A 21,878-nucleotide genomic window follows, 5' to 3' on the forward strand; every position below is an offset into this window, starting at 1 on the left:
CAAGTTTTTGGGGTTCATCTCATACTTCTGAAGATTTGAGGGTGCTGCCTGTTCCAAACTCCTCCTACTCCTCATCCTGCCTTTAGGGGTACAAACAATAGTAATTGGGGCCTAGTGTGCTTCTTTACGTGTGAGATACATACACTTTTTTTGATCATATTTTCTATTCCGCTATTTAATCAAAACCTTTGGGTATAAACAATTAAATTGCGGGATAGTCTGTGTCGGTACGTGTGAGATACACCTTTCCAATTTTTGGGGCGCATCTCATACTGCCGAGGATTTAAGGGTGCTTCAGTCTGCCTCCTGCCTGTTCCGAACTCCTCCTACTCCTCATCCTGCCTTTAGGGTACAAAAAATTGTAATCGGGGCCTAGATTGTGTCTGTACGTGTGAGATACACCGTTTTGTAAAATTTGTCCTATTCCGCTTTTCAATATACACCCTGTTTGAGTGTAAAAAATTAAATTGCGGGATAGTCTGTATCGGTACATGTGAGATACACCTTTTTAAATTTGTTTGGCGCATCTCCTTCTACCGCAGAGGATTGCAGGGCGCTTCAGTTTGGCTCCTGTTCCCAACTCCTCCTACTCCTCTTCCTCATCCTGCCTTTAGGGTACAAAAAATTGTAATCGGGGCCTAGTTGGTGTTTGTACGTGTGAGATACACCGTTTTGTAAAATTTGTCCTATTCCGCTATTCAATATACACCCTGTTTGAGTGTAAAAAATTAAATTGCGGGATAGTCTGTATCGGTACATGTGAGATACACCTTTTTAAATTTGTTTGGCGCATCTCCTTCTACCGGCGAGGATTGCAGGGCGCTTCAGTTTGCCTCCTGTTCCCAACTCCTCCTACTCCTTTTCCTCATCCTTCCTTTAGGGTACAAAAAATTGTAATCGGGCCTAGTTGGTGTTTGTACGTGTGAGATACACCGTTTTGTAAAATTTGTCCTATTCCGCTATTCAATATACACCCTGTTTGAGTGTAAAAAATTAAATTGCGGGATAGTCTGTATCGGTACATGTGAGATACACCTTTTTAAATTTGTTTGGCGCATCTCCTTCTACCGCCGAGGATTGCAGGGCGCTTCAGTTTGCCTCCTGTTCCCAACTCCTCCTACTCCTCTTCCTCATCCTGCCTTTAGGGTACAAAAAATTGTAATCGGGGCCTAGTCTGTGTTTGTACATGTGAGATACACCGTATTATAACATTTTTCCTATTCCGCTATTCAATATACACCCTTTTGGAGTGTAAGAAAATTAAATTACGGCATAGTCTGTATCGGTACGTGTGAGATACACCTTTTAAATTTGTTTGGCGCATCTCCTTCCACCGCCAAGGATTGCAGGGCACTTCAGTTTGCCTCCTGTTCCCAACTCCTCCTACTCCTCTTCCTCATCCTCCCTTTAGGGTACAAAAAAATTTTAATCGGGGCCTAGTCTGTGTTTGTACGTGTGAGATATACCGTTTTTTTATCCTTTTTCCTATTCTGCTATTCAATATACACCCTTTTGGGGTAAAAAACATTAAATTGCGGCATAGTTTGCATATTTGACTGTCAGATACACCCGTGCGATACTGTTGTTGTTTTGTTCCGCTATTCAATAAACACCTTTCTAGGGCAAGATCATAAATTACAGAAATATGAGGAGACCGTCAAATAGGGGCCGTGGCCTGGGTCGTGGTGCTGCTGGTAGAGCTCCTGTTGCAAGGAGAGGACGTGGTCGATCTGTGCCAGCTACACGCACAAGTGAAACACCTTCCACAAGTGTGAGTAGGCGACAGAACCTGCATCAGTATTTGGTAGGGCATAATGCGCCTCTAGACGTGATGAGGCCTGAAGAAGTACAGGCGATAGTAGATTGGGTTGCTGACAGTGCCTCCAGTTCCTTCACATTGTCTCCCACCCAGTCTACTGCAGAAAGGTCAGAGTTGGCACCTGCAGCCAATGTCCAACCGTCTTTCCCCTCACCCCCTTGGAAATCAGGCAAGCAGTCTGAGCCCCAATCCATGCAGCAGTCTCTTGTTCTTTTTGAGGACTCTGTCAGCAGGGTTTCCCAGGGCCATCCACCTAGCCCTGCCCCAGAAGTTGAAGAGATTGAGTGCAGCGATGCCCAACCACTTATTTCTCAAGATGAGTACATGCAAGGACCATCGCAGCACGTCTCCGATGATGACGAAACGCAGGTGCCAACTGCTGCGGCGTTCAGCATTGTGGAGACCTACAAGGAGGGCAGGGGTGAAGACTGGGTGGAAGATGATGTGGAGGACGATGAGGTCCTCGACCCCACATGGAATGAACGTCATGCAGGTGACCTGAGTAGTTTGGAGGAAGAGGCGGTGGTCGCACAGAGCCACCAGCACAGCAGAAGAGGGAGCAGGGTGCAGAAGCGGAGCGGCTGTGCCCTAGACACTACGCCCGCTACTGCCCAACGCAGCAAGGGAACGAGCGCACCAAAGTCAGCTCAAAGGAGTTCTCTAGCGTGGAAGTTCTTTAGAAAATGTGCTGATGACAGGACACGAGTGGTTTGCACCCTGTGCAATCAGAGCCTGAAGCGAGGCATAAACCTTCTCAACCTGAGCACAACCTGTGTGATCAGGCATCTAAGTGCAAAGCACGAGCTGCAGTGGAGTAGACACCTTCAAAACCAAGAAACGTCTCTGGCTCATCCTGCTTCCTCTTCTGCTGCAGTCTCGGCCGCTCCAGCCACATCTGTAGTGAACTGCCACCCCGCAAACAGAGGATCTGTCAGCAACACCACCACCTGGGTCACCAACCATCTCCACAATGTCCCGTGGAAGCGTTCAGCTTTCCATCTCCCAAACACTTGAGAGGAAGAGGGAGTACCCCCCTACCCACCCGTGATCCCTGGCCCTGAATGCCAGCATTTCAAAATCCTTGGCCTTTGAAATGCTGTCATTCCGTCTGGTGGAGACGCACAGTTTTAAAAACCTTATGTCGGTGGCTGTCCCACAGTACGTCGTGCCCAGCCGCCACTACTTTTCCAGGCAAGCAATCCCTTCCCTGCACAACCAAGTGGGGGAAAAAATCAGGTGTGCACTGCGCAACGCCATCTCTGGCAAGGTCCACCTAACTACCGATACGTGGACCAGTAAGCACGGTCGGGGGCGTTATATCTCCCTAAAGGCACACTGGGTAAATGCAGTGGTGGATGGGCCTGAGGCGGATAGCAATTTGGCGCATGTCCTTCCACCACCGAGGATTGCAGGGCGCTTCAGTTTGCCTCCTGTTCCTAACTCCTCCTACTCTGCTTCCTCATCCTCTACCGCCTCCTCATCTGGACAGCGTAACACCTTCACCACAAACTTCAGCACGGCAGGGGTAAAGGAAAGCAGGCAGTTTTAAAACTTGCCTGTTTGGGGGACAAACCACACACCGCGCAGGAGTTGTGGAGGAGCATGGAACAGCAGACAAATGAGTGGTTGCTGCCAGCGAGCCTCAAGCCCGGCCTGGTGGTGTGCGATAACGGGCGAAATCTCATAGCAGCTCTGGGCCTAGCCGGTTTGACGCACATCCCTTGCCTGGCGCATGTGCTGAATTTGGTGGTGCAGAAGTTCCTTAAAAACTACCTCGATATGTCAGAGCTGCTGCAGAAAGTGTGGGCCGTCTGTGCGCACTTTCGGCGTTCTCACCCTGCTGCTGCTCGCCTGTCAGCGCTGCAGCGTAACTTCGGCCTTCCCGCTCACCGCCTCATGTGTGACGTGCCCACAAGGTGGAACTCCACCTTGCACATCCTGCAAAGACTGTGCGAGCAGCAGCAGGCCATAGTGGAGTTTCAGCTGCAGCACCCACGCGTGAGTCGCTCTGCGGAACAGCACCACTTCACCACCAATAACTGGGCCTCCATGCGAGACCTGTGTGCCTTGTTGCGCTGTTTTGAGTACTCCACCAACATGGCCAGTGCCGATGACGCCGTTCTCAGCTTAACTATCCCACTTCTATGCTTCCTTGAAAAAACAATTCGGGCGATGATGGAAGAGGATGTGGCACAGGATAAGGAGGAGGAGGAGGATGAAGAGGTAACATTTCCAAGGCTTTCAGGGCAGTCATTCGCAAGGGGCTTCGAGGGTGGGTTCCTGCACACACAAACGCCAGGGACACAATTGTCCAGCAGGGGCACAGTTCTGGAGGATGAGGAGGATGAGGAGGAGGAGCTGGAGGAGGAGATGGAAGCATGTTCACAGCAGGGTGGCACCCAGGCCAGCTCATAGCCATCACTGGTGTGTGGCTGGGGGGATACAGAGGACACGGACGATACACCTTCCACAGAGGACAGCCTTTCGTTGCCTCTGGGCAGCCTGGCACACATGAGCGATTACATGCTGCAGTTTCTCCACAACGACCGCCAAGTTGCCCACATTCTAACTTGTGCTGATTACTGGGTGGCCACGCTGCTGGATCCCTGTTACAAGGACAACGTACCGTCCTTAATTCACTCACTGGAGCGCGATCGCAAGATGCACGAGTACAAGCGCACGCTGGTAGACGCCATGCTGCTGGCATTCCCACCTGACATCGGGGCCACAGTGGAAGCACAAGGCAGAGGAGGAGGAGGAAGAGGTTGCCAACGCAACCAGGGCACCGCCAGCACATCAGAAGGCAGGGTTAGCATGGCCGAAATGTGGAAAAGCTTTGTCAGCACACCACAACAAACAGCAGCACCAGCAGCTCATATGGAACGTCTTAGCAGGAGGCAGCATTTCACCAACATGGTGGAGCAGTATGTGTGCACACGCCTAGACATACTGAATAAGGGGTCTGCCCCCTTCAACTTCTGGGTCTCCAAGTTGGGCACATGGCCTGAGCTTGCCCTTTACGCCTTGGAGGTGCTGGCGTGCCCTGCAGCCAGTGTATTATCTGAACGGGTATTTAGCACGGCTGGGGGCGTTATCACAGACAAGTGCAGCCGCCTGTCCAGAGACAATGTGGACAAGCTCACGTTCATTAAAATGAACCAGGCATGGATCCCACGGGACTTTTCCGTACCATGTGCAGAATAGCGATGGATACCGACCTTACCCAGCCATTGTTCCATTTTTTGCTCTTTCTCACTCTTTTGGGGTGTACCCTCATTTAAAATTTGTGAAAAGAAGCAGTGTTGGCTACCTCGTCCTCCTCAGGGCCAGATTAACGTAGGGGCTATTGGAGCTGCAGCTCCAGGCCCCTACCTTTATATAGGCCCCAGGTTGGCCATATTCACTGTTACCGCTCTTCTGTCACCTGTAAACACAGAAGTCTAGCTTCTATGCTCGCTTCCCCAGGCAGCTCCCTCAGAACCTCCCCACACAGCACGAAGGCCGGACAAGGAGGGACAGTTGCCGATGCATGGATGTGTTTATGGGCTTCAGAGACAGCATCCCATGTTGAATTAGGCATGCATGGCTGCACCCTTCCTCCTCTGGGTGCATGCCAAGGCACGGCCCTTAAGGCCCTTCAAAATCCTCAGCACCAAGCCCATGATGCTCTTAATCCGGCCCTGGTCCTCCTCCACCGCCGCTTCCACCTACACCGCCCATAGGTGTGCGCAGCCTATTGCATTAGGGTGTGCACCCCAAAGTTTAAATACACATGCATGTGTTGGCCTACATGTACATGGCCCCGATACATTACTCTCCCTGCTGGCAAAGTGAAATAGAGCAGAGCAGGTCCGAGGGAGATCTTTCCCATCTCCTCACTGGCAAACAGAGCGATAATGCTATGTGCCCTAGGTGATTAGGGTGTGCACAGGCACATCCGGGACACCCTGTGCGCGCGCCTATGACACCGCCACATCCACCACCACCTCAACCTCCCTCCTACTCCATATGGGCCTCGTCCTTCAGAGATGAAGAACATTTTTTTATTTTTCTGTTTTTTTTTGTTGTTTTAAGTTATTTCCCTATCCACATTTGTTTGCAGAGCACTTGCCATGCTCTTAACTACGTTTTGCTGCCATTTGCAGCACTCTAGCCCTTTCCATTGGTGTTTTAGAGCCATTTTAGTGCCTGAAAGTTCGGGTCCCCATTGACTTCAATGGGGTTCGGTGTCCGGGAAAAGTTCGGCAAAAGTCCGGGACACGGACCCGTACTTTTTTTTAAAGTTCGGCCGAACCCGCCGAACACGGACATCCAGGTGTCTGCTCAACTCTATTCCGAACACATTACCCAGTCCATATCAATATAGATATCCAGAATGATATTTTTCCCCATTGAGATCTGATATCTTTTCAAAGTGTTTCTTGAATTTTTTTGAGCAGTATAGATACAGTATATACTGTGTATATATATATATATATATATATATATATATATATATATATATAAAGGCTATGTAGGGAGGTGAAGAGAAAAAACCCACCTCTTCAAGGAATCGTATCATGTATCTCTAATTTTCTACTATATTGTCTCAGCTCCATCACAGTGTTGTCCATTGAGCACCCTTTGTGTCTACTTTTCCTCCTCTTGGACCAATTGTTTAATCCTAAAGTACTTTACTCTGTTGAATTTTTATTACCTGTCCCATCATTTTACTATATCAATATGTGCCAGCTGCTTTCGGAGTGTTGCATTGACTGTATGTCAATTTCTGATGCAGTATCTCACGAAAGTGAGTACACCACTCATATTTTAGTAAATATTTTATTATATCTTTTCATGTGACAACACTGAAGAAATTACATTTTGCTACAATGTTTAGTATTGAGTGTACAGCTTGTATAACAGTGTAAATTTGCTGTCCCCTCAAAAAAAACTCAACACACATCCATTATTGTCTAAACTGCCAGCAACAAAAGTGAGTACACCCCTAAGTGAACATGTCCAAATTGGGCCCAATTAGACATTTTCCCTCCCCGGTGTCATGTGACTCGTTAGTGTTACAAGGTCTCAGGTGTGAATGGGGACCAAGTGTGTTAAAGTTGGTATAATCACTCTCACTCTCTCATACTGGTCACCATTTTCCCTCCCCGGTGTCATGTGACTCGTTAGTGTTACAAGGTCTCAGGTGTGAATGGGGACCAAGTGTGTTAAAGTTGGTATAATCACTCTCACTCTCTCATACTGGTCACTGGAAGTTCAACATGGCACCTCATGGCAAAGAATTCTCTGAGGATCTGAAAAAAAGAATTGTTGCCCTACATAAATGCCCTACATAAATATGGCCTAGGCTATAAGAAGATTGCCCTGAAACTAAGCTGAAGCACGGTGGCCAAGACCATACAGCAGTTTAACAGGACAGGTTCCACTCAGAACAGGCCTCGCCGTGGTCAACCAAAGAAGTTGAGTGCACGTGCTCAGCGTCATATCCAGAGGTTGTCTTTGGGAAATAGACGTATGAGTGCTGCCAGCATTGCTGCAGAGGTTGAAGGGGTGGGAGGTCAGCCTGTCAGTGTTTAGACCATACGCTGCTCACTGCATCAAATTGGTCTGCATGGCTGTTGTCCCAGAAGGAAGCCCCTTCGAAAGATGATGCACAAGAAATCCCGCAAACAGTTTGCTGAAGACAAGCAGACTAAGGACATGGATTACTGGAACCATGTCCTGTGGTCTGATGAGACCAAGATAAACTTATTTGGTTCAGATGGTGTCAAGCATGTGCAGCGGCAACCAGGTGAGCAGTACAAAGACAAGTCTGTCTTGCCTACAGTCAAGCATGGTGGGGGGAGTGTCATGGTCTGGGGCTGCATGAGTGCTACCGCCACTGTGGAGCTACAGTTCATTAAGGGAACCATGAATGCCAACATGTACTGTGACATACTAAAGCAGAGCATGATCCCCTCCCTTCAAAGACTGGGCCACAGGGCAGTATTCCAATATGATAACGATCCCAAACACATCTCCAAGACAAACACTGCCTTGCTAAAGAAGCTGAGGGTAAAGGAGATTGACTGGCTAAGCATGTCTCCAGACCTAAACCCTATTGAGCATATATGGGGCATCCACAAAGGGAAGGTGGAGGAGCGCAAATGTCTCTAACATCCACCAGCTCTGTGATGTTGTCATGGAGGAGTGGAAGAGGACTCCAGTGGCAACCTGTGAAGCTCTGGTGAACTCCATCCCCAAGAGGGTTAAGGCAGTTCTGGAAAATTATGGTGGCCACACAAAATATTGACACTTTAGGCATTTTCACTTAGGGGTGTTCTCACTTTTGTTGCCAGTGGTTTAGACATTAATGGCTGTGTGTTGAGTTATTTTGAGGTCACAGCAAATTTACACTGTTATACAAGCTGTATACTCACTACTTTACCTTGTAGCAAAGTGTCATTTCTTCAGTGTTGTCACATGAAAAGATAGAATAAAATATTTACAAAAATGTGAGGGGTGTACTCACTTTTGTGAGATCCTGTACTTACCTATTTCCTGACTTCTACCTGCAGTGCCAGCATGCTCCTTCCAACAAGATCCTGGGGAATGCTGCATAGCTCAGATCTTGCAGGGAGACAGTTCTGCACTGTGCTACAGCGTCTTCTCACCAGATGTGTGCTACTCAGCATTCCTAGGATGTTGTCGGCAGGATGGTGATGTTGTCCCTACAGTACGGAAGATGGGGAAAAATAATTTGGAGTTTAATGCAGTGTTTTATCAAGAAGGAGGGGGACCACACTAAATAAGCAAATCTTGTCTTGCAGCACTAGGGTCATTTGTGCGAATCAAAACCAAGACACTACCTACATGGAGTTTGAATTTTTTTTCTGTGCTTGTGTGGGCATACAAGCTGTACACTCACTACTTTACATTGTAGCAAAGTCTCATTTCTTCAATGTTGTCACATGAAAAGATATAATAAAATATTTAGAAAAATGTGAGGGGTGTACTCACTTTTGTGAGATAATGTATATTTCTATATTCAGATACATATGACTATCTCTTTCTTCTCTATATTTGTTTTCTTTTTCTATCTTTCCCTGTTACATTGTAAGGATAATGGAAATGTAACAAAGCCCCAAATGCATTAGCTATGCCACCTAGTGGGTATTTTGCGCTATATTCTATTTCCTTTTAAGTGTATACCGTCATCCAGGTCTTACTCTGTTAATGCAAAGTACTCCAAGGAAAGTAAAAATCCTTCCTTGAAATGGGGCTGCCTCCCACACTTCAAGGATTAATATTGAAATTTTAGTATGGATGCATTTGCATAGTTACATTAGTCAAGCTTGGACCATTGTAAGTAGGTACAGTATGTGCCATACCTGTGGGATTACTGTGGAAATTGAAAATCACTGTAGTATGCACCGATACTATCATGAGCACCGTTAGGTTCCAGGTCCAGTGCCAAGGAGGACGCTCGCTTGGCATGGCTGCCATTTAGAGAACACTTTGCATTTTCTAAAAGAGTCATCCAATCAGAGAGTGATTTGCATTCATTAAGAAAATGTAAATTATTCTCTGAATGGCACCGCTTGGCACGGGACTCAGGTGACCACAGCAATCACTGTAGTAATGATGTCTACTAATGAGATTTCCAGCTTCCACAGGTATGGTACATAAATAATTACATAGGTCCAAGCAGTGGCGGCTGGTGCTCCATGGGCCAGGGTGGGTGGCAAACGGACTGCACCATACACCCCCCGGCCCCCACCAGGCCGCACACCAGGACCACACCAGGACTCAGGACCCCCGACCCCCCACGGCTCACTCACCCTCAGCGGCGGCGGCGGCAGCTTAAGCTTTGGCCCAATGGCATGGCTTCTACTTTCGGCCAATCAGGAAACAGGACCCGCTTCCTGATTGGCCAGGAGACAGATCTATGTGACAATAGCGAATATTTATTCGCTATTGTCCCACAAGTGGGTGGACTCGGGGCGCACTGCTCTGCTCCCCGAGCCCACCCTTTTTTTTTAGCCTGTGAGAGCCTCTGGCTCTAGTTAAAAAAAAAAAAAAAAGCCCCATTGAACTCCATGCGTCCAGCGCCCCGCATGTAGATTAAGGGGCCGGATGCATGGATAGGGGGGGGGCGGCCGCTGTGCCACCAATACACCAGCTGCCACTAGGTCCAAGATGGACTAATATAACTATATAAAATATCTATACTTGCTATTCAGCTTTAAATGCTCATTTGCACCAAGGGTGCTGGGAAAAAACAGTTTTACTTACCTGATCCTCTGCTCCTGCAGCTGCAGGACAGATTCTTGCAGGTTCTCCCCCCCCCCCCCCCATATACACTGGTGGTTAGATGCCTCTGACATCATAATGATCAATGCAGGCATCCTGGCCCTGCACTGGGCGTGAAGGTGCCAAGAAACAGAGTACTGCCAGAACATAGGGGAGCTTCGCCTGTGGGCGAAGCACTGGTAAGTAAAACTGCTTTTTGTGTCCCCTAGATCTAAACAAACAATTAATCCTTAAAGAATGGGGGCAGTCCCACTGCAAGGAAGGACTTTTACCTCTCTTGTGTAGTGTAGCAACAAATTAGAATTCATCTTTATGTTCCATCTCATCTTCTCTGGTTTCATCAATATCATTTCTGCTTAAATGCTAATGTGTTTATTTTTTTTAGTAATTATCACCTAAGATCTCTTCATTAAATATTGCCACTGTATTTATGTTTTTACATGTTTACAGTTTCTACTGATTTCTAGAAACTACCATTGTTATTTTTTTCTAATTATAAGCACCTACAGAAACATCCTGCATCATTATGTGTGTTAAAGTATAACTAAAGAAAAAACTTTTTTTTTTTTTTTTACATGGTGGTGGGAGAGCAGCAGAGTTAGAACCACTGTCAGGTTTTTATTGCTGTCTGTGTCTCTGTAGGGGCTTGTTTACCTTGCTGATCCTCTGAAAAGCAATGCACTGCAGCATTTGAAATGTCAGCTCAGGTTTGGCAGTTTCACCACTTGAAAGGCTGCAGCATCCTACTGCAACTGCATGTATTTCAAACGGTTGCAGGCAGTGGCGGCTGGTGCTCAAATTTTTTTGGGGGGTGCAAACAGAAAAATGTAATAGGCATTGCTTTGCGGCAAAAAACGCAGCAAAAAATAGCTGGAAGTGACAGCAGAGGAGCCGACAGGCTCCGGTTTATGAATACCAGTACCCCAAAGAGATCAGGAGGTGTAGATTACCTATTCTAAGCATACAGAAGAATACACAGGAATCCCCAGGGATCCACTTGCTGCTTAAGTCTCCTTACCCCTTTATGGGGAACTAATTGCGGTGAGTTCAACACCATAAGGGGAGCAGAGCACCATATTAAGCACAGCAAGAATTAAGGAAAGCAACAAGCACCTTAGCATATCTTCTGGCACAAGGTAAAAGGACTGAATATCACCACCATATCATTGGACTATATTCATTTATGGGAATTTTTCCTTGCACATAGCACTTTGTTCATATTGTATAACACAGTTATTGGTATATATATATATATATATATATATATATATATATATATATATATATATATATATATATATATATATATATATATATATATATATATATATATAATTTGTTTGCACATAGCACTTTGTTTGGCAAGTTGTCTGGATTTTTCCACCATATCTGTGGGTTTATTACCATTTTCATTTCCACTGCATCAATTAATGTGCACCTAAACACTTTAAAGTTGGCACAGTTATTGACCAACCCACTTATTATTTTATCACCCAGCACTGGTTATTTATTTATTTATTGATCTATTTATTGGATTCATTTATGGCATTTATTTATTCATTTATTGGTTGCTGGATACAGTGTATGTACCACATTATGTGCATCTAACAAGAGGGTATACACAATACACATCTCAGCTCCAGTCTCAGATTTCTTCCTATTTACTGTATATTGAAGTTGGGCGCAACTGATTTTTACTCTACCCTTATTATTACACTCAGTAGCGCCATAGCCCTTATATACATACTCTACTTAGTTTTCAAATAAATCAGAATAAATTACCTAGGCAAGCGCTGAGGCTGGCCTCTCTACTGGAGGCCTACTCCACCTGCTAAATTCTTCCAGTCTGCCCATCACATGATCCATTCCCTTCCCTGGCAAGCTGGTGATCGGGATTGCTTTCACTCACCTTTTATGCTCAGCAGCAGCAGAGAAAGTAAGAGTTGAAGTTGGGGATCGACTGGGCTCCCTCCCATTCTCAGTCTCAAAGCTGTCCTCCTGGCGGGCTTGTTGTAGAACTGTCTTTACTTTGTAGCGGTCCGGTGTGTGGCAGAGCCAGTGGATGTCCGCATGGGGTGAGGCTCAGGCAGGCTCTACTGCGTTCTGGTTCCAACATAGGAAGAAGACAGTGACGCCCAAGCACTGCCCTATGACATCGGACATCCTATTCACCAATCACAGGATGGCAATGGTACAGTGGGAGTGTTCAGGGCGCATCGCTCTGCGCCCCGATGACACTCTAAAGGATGCCAATCAGCTTCCCAGAAAATATCACTTGATACCAAAACCCCTACCCCTCTCCATAGACAACAGTGTGTCCGGCGCCCCGTACACACTTAAAGGAACACATTTTTTTTTGTTCAATGGTGATGTACAGATGACTAGCCTTGAGGGGGGGGGCAGCGCCCCTGAGCCCCCTATTGACAAGCCACCACTGGTTGCAGGGCAGCTGCGGCATGGTCCTATTCACTTGAACGGATCTTGCTTGACACACAACAAATCCCATAGTCCATAGTCTATCTCGGGGGTGGTCAAGAGAGGGTGACTATGTTCTTACATAAAGTGGGACCATGGAGAATCAATGTAACCATCCTCTAACAAGAAGTCAGATCACAGCAAGAAAAAGTTAATTTGAAGATTTGGAGGAGGCTGAGAGCAACTGGAGGTACTTTTTGACTTAGGAAAACATTCTTGAATAAACCTATTTTTTTAAAACAAGAGTTTAGTGTCATAAAATGATATGATTCCGGATTTGCACTTGCTTGCTCAGTGAGTTCATCTGCCTATTACCCCATGGATCAATTCAATTTGTGTGGTGACATGTTTATACACACACTAGTAGGTCCTATTTACTGATTGAATGATTGAAATATGACTGCTGACAGTGGGGATGTTGTAGCAGGGGAACGGTATAGTAGAACCTTGAGGACCATACATGACAATTCTTTAAGATCAGATACAAGACAGCAGCTACAGGCAGCGGTGGATGATAATGCTGGGACTTTGAAATGGCTGTTCTTGAAGCTTGACCGATCAATGGTTAAAGAAATGAAGTCCTACTTGGACAAGTGCTCGCTAACGGAGTATTTGGCTCTAGAACGAATCCCCCGTGGATTGCGCATTAAAAAGTTCCTGACGTTTGAGTTGGCATCAGAGGATTTGAAAAGGCAGTGGACTGACGCTTTGTTGGCAAGCTCATTTGAACTGATGCGGATCATCATAGCATCTAAAACTCAGGAGTTAGAAAGGCTGCGGGATGAAATTACACAAATACAGAAAGAAATCATACCCTACAAGGATTCACCTATGTTTGAGAGTCTGAATGTCAAGCTGAATGAGAAGCTTGATAAAATGGAAAAAGAAGTTATAGCTGGAAAAAAAGAGAACTTACCAAGTGACAGGCTTGACTATGAATCCAATTCGGTTTATGTGTGCAGAAAACCCCAACATTTTAGGATGCCTAATAAAGGAACAAAAAGAAAACAATGACCCGGATGGCATCATCAAAAAAGTCAGCTTTTCAGAAACGGAAAATGAGACTTTGGATCAAACCCTGGCAATGTCTGCTGCTGATTCATCAACTGATTCTGGTGATAGAGATGTGTTGGATATCAGACAAGGACAGCCACAGCGTTTAAAAGAGGATTTAGGGTGTGCCAACAAGAAAAAGAAACTGATGAAAAAAACATTTTAGAAAACCCGAAGAGGAGGCAAGAAGAAAAGAAGATATGGGTGGCAGGGATCGTTACCCCTTGAGAAGACCACAACAAAAGCAACAATATTTTAAACCTGTCTCAGAGGGCACTGACAGAGGTTGATCTCTCTTTGCTCTCTAAAGGGATTAAACTTTTGTCCTTCACGCCATTTCAACTTTTTTGACACTATTTTAGATCTGAATAAATTTGCACATTCCTTTACTTTACGTAAACACTATTTTGGTGACATTAAAGATAAGCGAAAAGAGGATAAACATGTATCACCAGTTAATGTTGAGTTAGATTTTAGGGATTAGTGCAATTTATGGGATTTGATTGATCTGGCCCATGAGTCTCGATTAGAGGAAGGGGAGGATTAGGGATCGATGGATTCGGTTTCATTTAAATCTCGTTCAGATTTTTACCCTATCCAGTCTAGGAGGTAAAGAGATGGATTGTTTCCAGAAAGCAATTGAACAGGAATTTACTAGACTGGCTTCACGGTTGGTGTCTGGAGGATGAGTTCTGACCGACAACTTGAGCACCAAGGAAAAATGTTTACTTGAGCAGTTAAGAGAAGACCGCTCTATAGTTGGAAAGAATTCCGACAAAGGGGGCTTGTTGTTGTTCAGAACACAGACACATACATATATTTTCCATCTAGTAATAAGCGGGGGACCACTCAACTTAATTTTAAGGGGAACCACAAGTTTGGCACAAAAGATTGCCCTGGTTGTCCATGTTTGATTAAGGGAGAGGGATTGAAGTCTACAGTTAGTGGTAGAAATTATAGTGTCAAAGATTTTATAAATTGTAACACCAGTAACTTATTATACTTGATTAAGTGTAAGATCTGCCACATACATTATGTGGGCAGAACAACAAGGGGGTTGGGGGATCGCCTCCATGGCCATGTGTATGATATACAGAAGAACCACTCTACAAATGTTGCCAATCATTCTAATAGATCACATGGTGGCGATCTCACAGCTCTACAACTACAGGGGATTGAAAGTAAAAAGACCACCTTGGTTGCTGCGCAAGCTGGAGGTCTTCAAGATTTTCACAAATGCCCAAAGGGCTAAATTTAGAGTGGGATCTTACCCATTTTTATGATTGACTTCCCCTTGCTGAAGAGAATCTTCCCTTTTTTTCAGCTAATTTCATACAGTCTATTAGCACTTATTTCCTTTAATTTTTTTTCTAGTTGCCTTCAGTCTCTTAACAACTACTTTCATTTTTTTTTCAGCTAACTTCCTGCAGTCTTTTAGCACCTATTTCCTTCATTTTTTTTTCAGCTAGTTGCCTTCAGTCTGTTAGTACCCACTTCTGTGTGTGTGTTTTGTTATTACATTTTTTTTTAGATTTTTTGCAACCTTCCTTTAGTGCATCTCCTGCAACCTATTAGTGCACATTGCCCTATTTGTGTCTCAATGGATCTCCAGCTTTATATAGCCAGTGATGTTCATCCGAGGCTATATACATGTATATATATATATATATACAGTATCTCACAAAAATGAGTACACCCCTCACATTTTTGTAAATATTTTATTACATCTTTTCATGTGACAACACTGAAGAAATGACACTTTGCTACAATGTAAAGTAGTGAGTGTACAGCTTGTGTAACAGTGTAAGTTTGCTGTCCCCTCAAAATAACTCAACACACAGCCATTAATGTCTAAACCTCTGGCAACAAAAGTGAGTACACCCCTAAGTGAAAATGTTCAAATTGGGCCCAATTAGCCACTTTCCCTCCCCGTTGTCATGTGACTTGTTAGTGTTACAAGGTCTCAGGTGTGAATAGGGAGCAGGTGTGTTAAATTTGGTGTTATCGCTCTCACTCTCTCATATTGGTCACTGAAAGCTCAACATGGCACCTAATGGCAAAGAACTCTCTAAGGATCTGAAAAAAAGAATTGTTGCTCTACATAATGTTGGCCTAGGCTATAAGAAGAATGCCAGGACCCTGAAACTGAGCTGCAGCATGGTGGCCAAGACCATACAGCGGTTTAACAGGTTCCAACTCAGAACAGGCCTCACTATGGTCAACCAAAGAAGTTGAGTGCACATGTTCAGTGTCATATCCAGAGGTTGTCTTTTAAAAATAGATGTATGAGTGCTGCTAGCATTGCAGGAGAGGTTGAAGGGGTGGAGGATCAGCCTGCCAGTGCTCAGACCATACGCCGCACACTGCATAAAATTGGTCTGCATGGCTGTCGTCCAAGAAGGAAACTTCTTCTACAGATGATGCACAAGAAATCCTGCAAATAGTTTGCTGAAGAAAAGCAGACTAAGAACATTGATTAATGGAACCATGTCCTGTGGTGTCAAGAGTGTGGGGCGGCAACCAGGTGAGGAGTACAAAGACAGAGGTCTGGGGTTGCATGAGTGCTGTCGGAACTGGGGAGCTACAGTTCATTGAGGAAACCATGAATGCCAACATGTACTGCGACATACTGAAGCAGAGCATGATCCCCTCCCTTTGTAGACTGGGCCGCAGGGCAGTATTACAACATGATAACGACCCCAAACACACCTCCAAGACGACCACTGCCTTGCTAAAGAAGCTTAGGGTAAAGGTGATGGAAAGGCCAAGCATGTCTCCAGACCTAAACCCTTATGAGCATCTGTGGGGCATCCTCAAATGAATGGCGGAGAAGCACAAGGTCTTTAACATCCACCAGCTCCGTGATGTCGTCATGGAGGAGTGGAAGAGGACTCCAGTGGCAAGCTGTGAAGCTTTGGTGAACTCCATGCCCAAGAGGGTTAAGGCAGTGTTGGAAAATAATGGTGGCCACACAAAATATTGACACTTTGGGCCCAATTCGGACATTTTAACTTAGGGGTGTACTCACTTTTAATGCCAGCGGTTTAGACATTAATGGCTGTGTGTTGAGTTAATTTGAGGGGACAGCAAATTTACAAGCTGTTCACTCACTACTTTACATTGTAGCAAAGTATCATTTCTTCAGTGTTGTGACATAAAAATATATAATAAAATATTTACAAAAATGTGAGGGGTGTACTCACTTTTGCGAGATACTGTATATATATATAAATATTTTATTTTTTTATTGAGAATATGTTAGTATTGGTCTTCATGATGTTCTTACACTTTGCTTTTAAAATAATTTGTTAATAACATCACTTGATTGTATGTATGTACTGTATATATATATATCTATATACACATGTTTTCTTCTATTATTTTGTATATTTTGTTGCTACTATACAATGATTTTGAATGATGTGTCGAGTTTGCTCAATTGGTGTATCAGATTCTTCCTGTCAGTGGATATGGACCGAACTCTTCACACAAGATTTTAGTGTATGTACCATGTACTGCAGCCGGGTTTTCTTTGTGATACCAGCTGACTACTGTTTTTATCTGCTTAGTTCACCTGTAACCTAATGATGACCCTCTAGAGCTGTATATAGGTGATTGTGGTGACCAGTTCCAATAGGTAATGGCTAAGCACTAATATTTGCGCAAAACGCGTCTACCTCTTTGTCTCCTGCTCTGTCTGTCAACCACTTGTCATATGAAGTTTCAATAAAAGGATTTTTGGATATGCAGCCATCCAGAATCATTTCCCTTATTCATTACAAGTGTGTGTGGGAATTACCTAGAGACTCACTTACCTGGAGCGGCTTTTTTGGTTTCATTGAAGAGTTTAGTGTCACTTTAACATAATACATGAAATAAATAAAAGACAATAAAGTAGTGACAGATTTGCTATTAAAAATACTTTGAGCATCTCCAGGTGGGCTATGCTCATAAAGTGCTAAGAGACCTATAGGGAACTGGGCTACCTTTGCTGCACCTTATTCTAAGGGAACACAGCTAGATTCTAAAGAGTTCTGAGAGGATCAAATCCACAAGTGGACACAGGTAGACAATGATGGACACTGAAGTAAAAAAAAAGGACTAGCTCTACTCGGTAAAGAAACCAACACCCCTGGATACCTTAACCACTGGCCCTCCAGAAGATTTACCTCCTTCATGACCAGGCCATTTTTTGCTAAACGGTCCTGCATTACTTTAACTGACAATGGCACGGTCTTGCAAAACTATACAGAGATGAAATTAATATAATTTATTTTCAAACAAATAGAGCTTTTTTTGGTGGTATTTGCTCACCACTCTGTTTTCTTATTTTTTGTGCTATAAACAAAAAAAGACCAAAAATGTAAAAAAAACAAAAAAAAAAAAAAACAAAAAAAAAACAACGATATTTTTTATAAAATATATCTCATAAAAAAAAATAAGTAAATAAAAAAATTTCTTCATAAATTTAGACCAACTGTATTCTGCTAGATGTCTTTGGTAAAAAAAAATCCCAATAAGTGTATAATAATTGGTTTGAGTGAAAATGATAGTGTCTACAAGACAGTATATATAACTGGATTGGTGTTATTTGGATGGTGAGCTGTATTTGATTTCCGCCAGACATATCGTTTGGTGATGAGGCCAAATAATTCAATTTTAGTCTCATCTGACCACTTTAAACGCACCATGAAGGTTCTGGGCCACATGGAAAAGATGTTCTGGTCAGGTGAGACTAAAATTGAATTATTTGGCCTCAACACCAAACTTTATGTCTGGCGGAAATCCAATACAGCTCACCATCTATATAACACCATTCCTACAGCAAAGCATGGAGGTGGTAATATCCTGTTATGGGGGTGTTTCTCTGCAGCAGGGACTGGAGCACTTGTCAGGATAGAAGGAAAATGGATGGGGCAAAATACCATCAAATTCTTGAGGAAAATCTGCTGCCCTCTGCCAGAAAGTTGTCAATGGGAAGAAGGTTTACCTTCCAACATGACAATGACCCAAACCACACAGCAAAAATGACCACACAGTGGTTGTACGGGAAAATAGGTGATTGTCCTTGCATGGCCTAGTCAGAGCCCAGACTTAAACCCCATTGAAAATCTGTGGAATGACTTGACGACTGCAGTCCACAAACAGTCACCATCAAATGTAACTGAACCTGAGGAGTTGGGCAAATATTTCAAATTTTAGATGTGCAAAGTTAGTAGAGACATACCCCAACAGACTAAAGGCTGTAAATAAATCAAAAGGTGGTTCAACAAAATACTGACACAAGGGGGTGATCCTTTTTCCAACTCAGTGATTCTATTTTAGATTTTTTCATATTTTTCTGACATGTTGGTGTTAAATCTTCAAATGGATGTTATAAGTTGCACTAGTAAATACAGCTGGATAAAACAAAAAATGTGTCTGCCTTCATTTCAGGCTGCAAAGCAGTAAAATGTGATTACCCACTGTAGGCATAGGACACGCCCCCTGCCATGCCCCTTAAAGGAGAATTAAAAAAAAAAAAAGATTAGTTAAACCCACAATTGCTTTTTATTACCACTACTATTCCTTTATACTGGCTTGTAAAATTTACAGAAACTTAGAAATTGGATGAAAGGTTTAGCACTGGGAAACACTTATTGAAAGATAAATAGTGCATTTTATATACAACTTTTTATATACAACTATATAGATCAGACCAAAATAAGGGACAAATGAGGAGGAAAGAAGGACAGAGGGACTTTTCAAATCAGGGACAGTTGGGAGCTATGGTATCCCAAAGCTTCCCTGCATCCCAACCAAGTTTTTCACCGACAACACTATCTCCCATTATCTGAATTTGCTAGGCTGCATTTCACTTCCTGAAAGGGTTGTCGGTCTTTCTTAGACAGGCATGCCTAGACCTGCCAGCCCCGCCCCCATCCCTCCTATCCTTCACAGAACATGATCTCCTGTCTTCATAGCCTCGTTTAGGCTAGCGGCTTTTCCTGAGAGAGATAGGGAGAGAGAGGGAGGGGGGGAGAGAGGGGGGGAGGAGAGAGAGAGAGAGAGAGAGAGAGAGAGAGAGAGGAGAGAGAGGGGGAGGGGGGAGGTCATATGACTGGCAAAATATATGAAAGAAATAAGGTACAAAGGAACATTTGTGAAAGTTTAGAAGGATACAGATCGATTTCTATTCCTCATGACATGTGAGTAATGAGTTTTATGCTCCATTTCCACTAGTAAGACTTGTCATGCGACTTTGAACACATTAGGTCGCATGACAAGTCCCAACCCATTGATTTTAATGGCACCCGTTCCATCTATGCCACTTTGAAAATCAGCGACTTTGAAAGGTACCTGCACTACTTTGATGCAACTTTGATCCAGAGAGTGTAAAGTTGGATCAAAGCTGCACTCAAAGTCGCACTCTAAATTGCACAACTTCAGAGTGTCACCAATGGAAACGTAGCCACTAGGCTAGAGTGCGACTTTGAGTGCAGCTTTGATCCAACTTTACACTCTCTGGATCAAAGTCGCATCAAAAGTTGCATCAAAGTAGTGCAGGTACCTTTTCAAGGTTGCTGATTTTCAAAATAGATAGGAACGGGTGCCATTGAAATCAATGGGCTGTGACTTGTCATGTGACTTGGTGTGTCCAAAGTTGCATGACAAGTCACACTAGTGGAAACTGAACTTTAGTCTATGTTTCCACTAATGCCATTTAGAGTGCAACTTTGATGCGACTTTGCTTCAATTTTACACTCTCTGGATCAAAGTTGCATCAAAAGTTGCATTAAAGTAGTGCAGGTACCTTTTCAAAGTCGGTGATTTTCAAAATCACATACATGGGAATAGGTACCATTAAAATCAATGGGCTGTGACTTGTCATGCGACTTTGTTTGTCCAAAGTCGCATGACAAGTCACACTAGTGGAAATGGAGCTTTAGTCTACGTTTCCATTATTGCAATTTAGAGTGCGACTTTGATCCAACTTTACACTCTCTGGATCAAAGTCGCATAAAATGTTGAATGAAAGTAGTGCAGGTACCTTTTCAGTCGCTGATTTTAAAAGTCGCATAGATGGGAACAGGTACCATTGATTAGTCATACTGGTGAAAACGTAGGCTTAGTGTGGTTGCCTGTACTATGATCATTGTAGAGTGTGAGCCGAGACCCCTGAGCACTTCCAGCTACACTGACAGTCACCCCCCCCCCCCCCCGTGTCCAGCTTCCTTCTCCTATGGTAGTCTTCATTCAAACTCCAACACAGCTATACTGTATATGTGCACCCCTCCCCTCCAGCACAGCTATACTGTATATGTGCACCCCTCCCCTCCAGCACAGCTATACTGTATATGTGCACCTCCTCCTCCCCCCCCCCCCTCTTCTGGGTCCTGTGTGATTGGCTCTTTTTAAATGTATTAGTTTTCTTATGAATTAGGATGTACAATGTATTCTTACTGATGAGAGAACACTGGGTGAGAACCTATGTTCAGCTCCTCCCATTCTGTATATGCCCACTGGCTGCACATGAACAGCTTCTGGACCGCCCCCGCAGTTTTACTGCGGCAGGCAGCCCCTCCTCCACGAACCGATGTAGGTCTACGTCGGTCGCGCGCCTGCAGCTAGAGGGCGAGTGTGCGTCAGCGGGGACTCAGATGTACGAGGCAGGCGGCTCCGATTGCCGCCTGCCACCCGCAATCCCTCCCCCCGCTGAGAGAGAAGGACGGTCAGCTGTTGTAAGTACACCTGACCGTTCTTCTCTCTGGAATGATCACAGAGCTCCTGTGATCCTATGTAGGAACACAGGTCTCTGTGATCATTTCAAAAGCCCAACCCCCATACAGTTAGAATCACGCCCCTAGGTACACATTTAACCCCTTGATCACCCTGTGTTAATCCCTTCCCTGCCAGTGTCATTATTACAGTAACAGTGGATATTTTTAGCACTGATCACTGGTCCCCCCAAAAATGTTAAAAATGTCAGTTAGCGGTCCGATCTGTCCGCTGCAATGTCGCAGTCCCGCAAAACATCGCAGATCGCCGCCATTACTAGTAGAAAAAAAAAAAAAACAATAAAAATGACATAAATCTTTCCCATAGTTAGTAGACGTGATAACTTTTGCGCAAACCAATCAAAATACGCTTATTGCAATTTTTTTTACCAAAAATATGTAGCAGAAAACAAATTGGCCTAAAATATAAAAAAAATTTAGAATTTTAACTTTTTTTTTTTTTTGGGAATGTCATATAGCAG

General features: G+C 44.2%; 1 protein-coding gene across 1 annotated transcript in view; it reads left to right on the forward strand.

Moving 5' to 3' along the window:
- The window catches only part of LOC309552338 (aminopeptidase N-like), a 141,110-nt gene that overhangs the window by 65,071 nt on the left and 54,161 nt on the right, over nucleotides 1–21,878 (forward strand). The window lies entirely within an intron of this gene.

Source organism: Pelophylax lessonae, assembly GCF_965119305.1.
Source record: "Pelophylax lessonae genome assembly, chromosome: 4".
Lineage (NCBI taxonomy): Eukaryota > Metazoa > Chordata > Amphibia > Anura > Ranidae > Pelophylax > Pelophylax lessonae.